The sequence below is a fragment of the Anomalospiza imberbis genome, chromosome 9 (genome assembly GCF_031753505.1).
Source record: "Anomalospiza imberbis isolate Cuckoo-Finch-1a 21T00152 chromosome 9, ASM3175350v1, whole genome shotgun sequence".
NCBI lineage: Eukaryota > Metazoa > Chordata > Aves > Passeriformes > Viduidae > Anomalospiza > Anomalospiza imberbis.
In genome coordinates this window covers 9,599,441-9,607,024 of record NC_089689.1, presented here as the reverse complement: position 1 = coordinate 9,607,024, position 7,584 = coordinate 9,599,441, and positions in this window count along the sequence as shown.

Here is a 7,584-nt window from a genome sequence, read left to right as displayed (position 1 = left end):
CTTCTACTTCCACTCTTAATAGATGTACTTACATATGAGATGGGAAAAGGAACTGCTTTACTACAACTTAATCTTTTTTGTTGAATTCATAGAGAATGGTTTTTCAGACTCTTCCCTCTCTTGAATCTGCACCAAAAAGGAAAAGCATAGGAGCAAACCTGTTTTAGATACGGCCTTCTGCATATGTCATTGAGACAACTGATCTAATAAACAGTGTGATCTGGCACCATTTAAGTCAGTACAATTTTCTTAGCATTGACAGCACTTCCGTATTGCTCCAAATAAACTGGCTCAGGTACCAGGCTCTATAGCTGCTCTGCCTGTGCAGTCTGCTCAGGCAAAATCTGTCCTGCCTTTCAGCCAGGCTAATTAGTTCTGATGAGACTGCTGGAATAGCATTGCTACGCTGCATCCGATTCCTGAGCTCCAAGTGCGCGGGCTCGGCACTGGCCAGGGAGCCCCTGTGCTGTGCTCTGCTGCAGGACTGTCAGATACTGCATCTCACATTTCACATACAATGTAATCAGACTCTTAATAGCATTCAAGATTTTGGCTTTTTTTCTCGAGTTAGATGGGAAATAAAAAGCAACTGTAAATCAGTGAGTGACTCATCGCTTCCCCTTTCCTCTGAAAGAGTTAACATCAGGTACATCCAGGAGGCCATGAAGGGTTTGGCACTAACACTGTTCTCCTCATCCATGGCAACAGAGATTAAATAAATATTTATTTATGTAAAAAAAATTGCTTTAGTAGTACATTCTTGATATTTTTAAAATTTGGGGGTAAATGTTTGTGAAGTTTAGTGCTCATAAAAATGAGAGATTAATCCTGGCCAGAACAAGGCCTGGTGCAAGTGGACCCTGTGTAAACTCCCACACGTTTCTGTCAATGTGCCTCAGTCAGGAGCAGCAGTGAAACATGGCCACTGTCCCAGTGCTCAACCTCTCCCGAGGGGAGAAAGCCAAATCTGCTGAAAAGCTTACTGGTTCGCTTGATTGCAAATAGGTTCCAAGCCCACCAGAACAGCACATTTAATTACGCTTGCCCGGTTTTGACACTGTAACAGGTACTTGTGTGTCCTCCAACTATTCTCATGGAATTGGCTATGTCCAAAAATAAATCATGAGGCACCAGAAGTTGTATCTGTGGTGGTGGGGTTTGGGATTTTTTAATTACATGTGAATTTTTAGTCTATTGCTCTCAATCCTGATGTAACAGAAGCCACTTCTAACAGCAAATTCTGGTTGCCTCTTGCTTTGATCTTTTACAGGCACAAAAAATAATCCCAAGGAACAACTAACGCAGAAGAAGAGAGCACTGAAAAAGAGATGAGTGTATGACTCCAAAAACCAGTATAAGCAGGTCAAAAGGAATTTCCCACTGGCTGTTCAAATTGCATGCCTCTTTGCCAGGTAACCAGGGCTAACCACATTGAGTTTCTCCCACTGTGTACTGCTGGCAAGGAATCTTATCACAGAACCAAATTAGCAGGAAAACATATTCTTAGATTGCCATTGGCCAAGGACCAATTTAACAGTGGGCTCCAGGTAAAACTTGGAACAGATTATTATTTTTACCTTTTTTTTTTTTTTCTTAAAGAAGCAGAACATGAATGTTAAGAGAGTCCACTACAAGTGTACGCAGATCTGTTCTCCACTTACAGGGCAGCAGAATCCAAGACCTGAATTGTTTCAAGACAAGTAGTGTGCCAAATGCACATTTTTATGTGGATGACCTATTTTCCCCTTAATTTTGGGGAGAAGAAAGAACTTATTAAAGAAGGGAAACTTTCTGCATAGAGGCAGTATTTGTATCAGTTTCTCTGGTTGAATATAATCTATTCATACTTGTTTCTCTTATTCAAATCCCAACACTGCACAGAAAAATCGTTGGAAATGATCCCACTAATTTCAGTTGATACAGGACAGAGTCCTGGCTCAGAAGAATGCTGTGACCATAGTGACATCACTGGACACTTCTAAGCAATATTGCAAAAGCAGTTTGTCCATGGAACTGCTTTCCCCATGCTCACAATGTGCTTTATGGAGCAAAAACCCACACTGGGAAAATGCAGAGAAGGCTATAACTCCGGGAATTGCTTACGCATTATCCTGTTGGGTCAAAAATTTTGTTTTTCAAGAGAATGTGAAATGCATTGGGTTTTAAAAGCTCTCCCTTATATAACAGTTGCCAAAGGGCAGCCTATTCATTAGCCAAGATATAAAAGTAAAAAGACTGCTCCAAGGCCTTGAGGCAGCACAGTTTCTTGAGCTGTGCTTCATAACAGCTGCCCTCCAAAGTCTGGTTAACATCATCTAAAATGCTCTTTAACAGAGGACTAGGATGACACACTTACTGTCACAGCATCCCCTCTTTGGACAGAAAGAAACATCTTCTGTTTCCAGAGCTCTCCTTTCCAGTGCTGAACTCTGACATACTGGGTTTGTCCTTTACCTCAAAGTATTCACAGCAGGAAAATTTGCTCTTTTCTTCTTTAATATAACCTTTGTTCTCCTTAGTCCTTGATAAACAATGGATGCTCAGATATTTATTGTAGCCTGTACTGCTGGCCCTGCACAGTTCAGTCCTCTATGAAGAGGCTGCTTTGATCTTTTGAGGATCAGGGGCAGCCTTATAGAGTATTTATGCTTCAGTTTTACAGGACAGCAAGTAGGGAGCCAGTTCGAGGGAGCAAAGGGAGAGAATGTGTTCCCTCCTATCAGATGATTTTATTAATTTGCCCTAGAAATAATTAGTGCACACTGCAGTTTTTCCCTTAAATGCTGCTATAAATTGATATAATTTGCTAAAAAAAGAGAACTTTTCCTCTCTAAATCTGGTGTGTCATTTTCCAATGTAGAAGTCCAGCAGAATAGCTGGACGCTTGCATTTATTTCTTGCATACAGTCTGTTACCCTGCCACAGAGACATACCCTGTTCTCATTCCTGGGCTGGGTTATCCAGGCTACCTTCTAACTGCCCTTCACATGTGATCTCAGCTTGTGAACCACTTCAGAGGAGCCATCAGCACACAGTTGTAGCTGTTCAGAGCAGTTACCATCACATGGTCACTCGGTTGTGTTTGTGATGTCTCTCAGCCAAGAGTGTCAGGTTGCAGGGGAAAGTACTGGCTGGGATGTCTACTGTAGATCAAGGTCTTGCCAAGGAAATCTGAATAAACCTTATAAAAATATTCTCTCCTTCCTATTTATCTTAGATTTCTGAAGTTTTAACTACTTAATTTATCAAACTTGATTTAAGTATTTACCTTGGATGCTGTTATACTTGATGGTTTTGAGCAAAGAAATAACTGATTCATAATGACAGTTGGATGCAAAAACTTGCAGCACCAGGAATTAAACTAAACAAACTCCTGATTTATTTATATTTTTAGCTGCTAGCAAAAGCTTAAATAGAGTGCTAGATGCAATTTTTTTTAAATGCAATGCAGAAAAGAACTAAAGCAAAACAAAAAATCCACAAACATACAGAAGACCATACCCACCTGCTCCATCCAAACACTCTGGAGGAGAAAAGGGAAAAGAGATTGAGCTGGCTGCTAATGGCATTCATCTGATGCCTCCAGAGCATTTCTCTGTGAGTGGGGCCACCTCAGTTCAAGCTGCCTTTCTCCTTCTCCCACGGTGCCTCCTGCCAGGAGCGTCCTGCCATGCAGCTGGCACCACTGCTGGCCTCAGGACGCCTCTGCTTCACTTTGAGGAAGCTGCTCACTAGGAGGAGGTGCCTATAGGAAGGCTGTGGAATGTATGCACCAAAGATGATGTTTACAAGTACAAACAACCTTGTAAATGGGTCCCGATGTCCTCAAAACCAATCTACATTCATGGTGCTCAGCTGCTGACAAGCAGCTTGATTTTCAGAGCTACTGCCGTGACAGCAGAACAGACTTTTCCTGTATGAAGAGGGCTATGACCACGATTTCACACATGTTGTCAGTGCATAGCTGTGCCTCTCAACTCTCTGCTACTAGACTAGAACAGCAGCCTAGAAAACTCAAAACAGATTAAGACCAAAATTTACTATAGCCCAAACTTAAGCACCTGCTTGTAGTGTAGTCTGTCATGAGTTGTGATGTTGTCTGGGTACATACATCTGTTGGGACAACGAACTTTTTCCTCTCTCTCTGGGCATAATGAGGAAAAAAGGAGAAGTAACTCATATCCCAACTCTCCCATTTGTTAAAACTAAAAAAGGGGGAAACAGCTGCCTCAGAAAACAACAGCATTTATAAAGCACATTATATAGCTTTGTACTTCAACAAAAGACCAGAAAATGAGATGAGGTGCTGTTTAATGCATTTCTGTGCAGCAGTGCACAGTTCATGACTTTAGAATTTTGAATTAGGAATGCAAAATTAGCAAGCCTGAAGCTGTAGCTCTCACAAAACCCCATCAGAAAGTTGTTCCTGCATGATGGAAATGTAGAGAACAAGATATCTACTTTGTAGCTATTTCTTTCTTATCTTGTCTAAGACGAACTTTCAGAATAAAACCTCAGCTGACCAGATGATAGAGAGGAAGAAGACACAGCTGTAGCTCTGAGTGGAAATGGGCCTTGAATGAAAATATCCATGAGCATCATATCTGTAGACCAATAAATTCAGCTGACTTGTTTCTTTCTCACCTCTACCTGCACAGGTAATCCCAAGCTAGTATTTTTTCTCAATAAAATCTGGAGTTTTAGTCCAAATATTCAGTTGGTACCTGTGGCATTGATTTTACAGGAATCAGTAGTTTTTCTGTTATCTACACATACAAGACCTAAAATATCGGCACTCTTCTGAAGCAGAAAAGCAGGACCCATGGAATTGTGCACCGTGCCACAAATGAGGCTGGTCACTGTCACAGCCCTGCTCTGCTCACCCTGCTCGAGCACAGTGAGACTGTGTCCATGTGGGGCTGTCCCTCTCCTGCTTTGCCCTCGAGCTGGGCTCTGCTTCCCCGGCAGGGCAGACAGCTCTTGCTGTTCCCTGGCACCCAGGATAAGGGCAAAGGTCAGGGAGCATGGGGACAGGGCTGGGCTGGGAGATGGAAACAGAAGGCTGTTGTGGAAAACAGATAGCTCTTCAGGTCAGTGAAATGCTGGAGCTTCCAAATCAGAGGAAAACCTAGAAAGCTGATAAAATTATTCAGATAGGAAGAGATCACAATTCAGTAACTGAGCAAAAGCTACAGAAGGAAGAGTCAGAGTCTTCAACAAATTGGAGTGTGAAGATGAGAGCAGAGCTGTCTGTGAGGGGGCTGTGAGCCCTGTCTGCCCTGCACTGCCACAGAAAGATTCTTTCCTCTGTGTGTGGAGCACAGCAAGGTGTTATTTGATAGTGGAAATGCCTTGCTCTCTTTGAAACAAGACATAACTCTTTATGGAATAATTTACTAATGCCATTTAAGAAATTGAATTCCTGTTCTGTGAGAATTTTATTTATGCTAAATCAATATATGAAGTCAGAATTTCATTTTATTGCTTAATAGAAATTATATTAAGAAAGAAGCCTAGAAAAAGGAAATACTTAATTATACTGAACTGTTTTAGTCTTGAAGTGCTTTCAGTGACATAATGATATATTAAAAATAATATATTTACATATTTGTGAAAATAGCAGGAGTAAAAGGAACTATAGTGCTAAACATAGAACAAGATATTGTTATTCTCAAAATGACATATTAACATTACAAAAACAGGACTAAAATTATTCATTATTCTTCAAGAAAAAATACTGAAAATTGACATTTTTTACCAAATGTCTGCATTTGACAAGAACACCACCTTCCAGAGGTAACTTTTTGTTGTCAATTTTTTACCATTTTTCTTTGCAGTTGAAGAACACGCACACCGATTTCTATTGCAACGTCAGGAGAGCTGACAAATATGTATTTGGTAGCCTCTGATGCCAGTGCTGATTTAGTCTGTGACAACAGGAGTGCTCTGTAGCCATGCAGTCTCCTGCACCTCACCTGTAATTTACTTTTTGCAAATTCATCTCTGAAAACCACTATTATAAAGACCACCAGCTGCACTGCCCCACAAAAAAAGTTAGTACAGGATCACCATATCATCCCCGTTTCTCCAATTTTCCTTCCTTTAAGCCAAGCAGCTGCCAAATCAGCAGCTCATGGATGTCTGGCTGGGGATGGAAGCTCACTCTTGAGGCAATGAGAGATGCATGCACACACACGCGCAAACACCCTCTGCGTCTGAACTGGAGCTTGGTCCTGGGGAGACACAAGCTCTGCAGTGCTGCATAAACAAATGCCATCTTCATCACCTCAAATGGCTCCATGTTACTGAAATGGAGCAAGCTGGATGCACTGCAGGAGGCTCGGAAGTGAGCAAAAGGCATTTGAAGAGTTTCAGCACAGCCTGCCGGGAAGCTCTGAAAATACACAAGGGTCTCCCCAAGGGCTCAGTGGAGCACTGACATGTGCAAGCTCTGACTCCCAGCTGACTGCCAGGCAAGGTTAGGCTATCGGGAGGGTTCATCTCCAAAAGCAAAAATTTGAATCTGAGTGCTGAAACTGATCCCAAATAAACTTCCTTCTATTTTTCCCTCTGTATGTCACACAGTCACACTTATGGCTATGTTAGTACTACCTGCTGTGGCACTACAGATGTGGGATTGAAGAGACACCCAGCTGTAAACTGATCTATGCCCATTCCTCTGAAAAAGATTTATTACCTTAATTTTTAGAAAGTTTAGTAACATCATGCATTGCTGATGCTGGCAAGCCTTTGTCTGAGGACATAACTATTTAAAGCTAAAACTATTTAAAGCTATATTTTACTAAACCTTGTAGTAAGTATCCTTCCTAAATTATTACTATAAAGAAGATCTTTGAGCATCAACTTGCACAGTACTTTTGTAATCATGTTCCTTCCTTTTGCATTGAAAAGACAGATTGACTTAGGCTTTTGTATAAAATATCCTCTGTTGCTGTACGTTTCAAATAATTGGATTATGTTTATCTGAAGACTTGAGGTTTTTCTGAAGCAGAGCTGATGTACATAGAAATGTTCTGTATTCCGTAAGTGAAACTCCCTTTTCTTCTGTTGTAGTTCTGCCTAGTCCAAAACCAGCACATTGGTCCTTGGCAAACAGTTGCTTTACGTATGGAAAAATAGCTGTGGTACAGCTATGTAGAGCCCTCAGGGAATTTCTGATTTTCTTTTAGAGGCAATCTGTAGAATGTACCATGTCAAAAAAACTCTGGGCCTTTACAAAAGCAAGATTCCTTGTCAAAGAGATAAGCACTGGTGCTGGAGTGTTCTTCTTAGGAATGTTAAATAAAAGACACAACTACTTCCTTAATGAAACACCTGTCTGGAGCCACCACACACTTTACTTTCTTTCCTATCTCACACAAACAAACAGCTCACACTGACAGGATTTTTCTTCCCTTTGTAACTCTTAGCTTCAGCGCTTTCTGTGGCTCAGACCCACTAGCCAGCACAGTTGATTCCATCTCAATCAGATTGTTCCATGCAGCTTTCCTGGACTGCACAAAGCCCAGAACGCACTGCCCGCCCCACTCCCCCAGCAGCCCTCCTGCACAGGAGGTGTCCTCG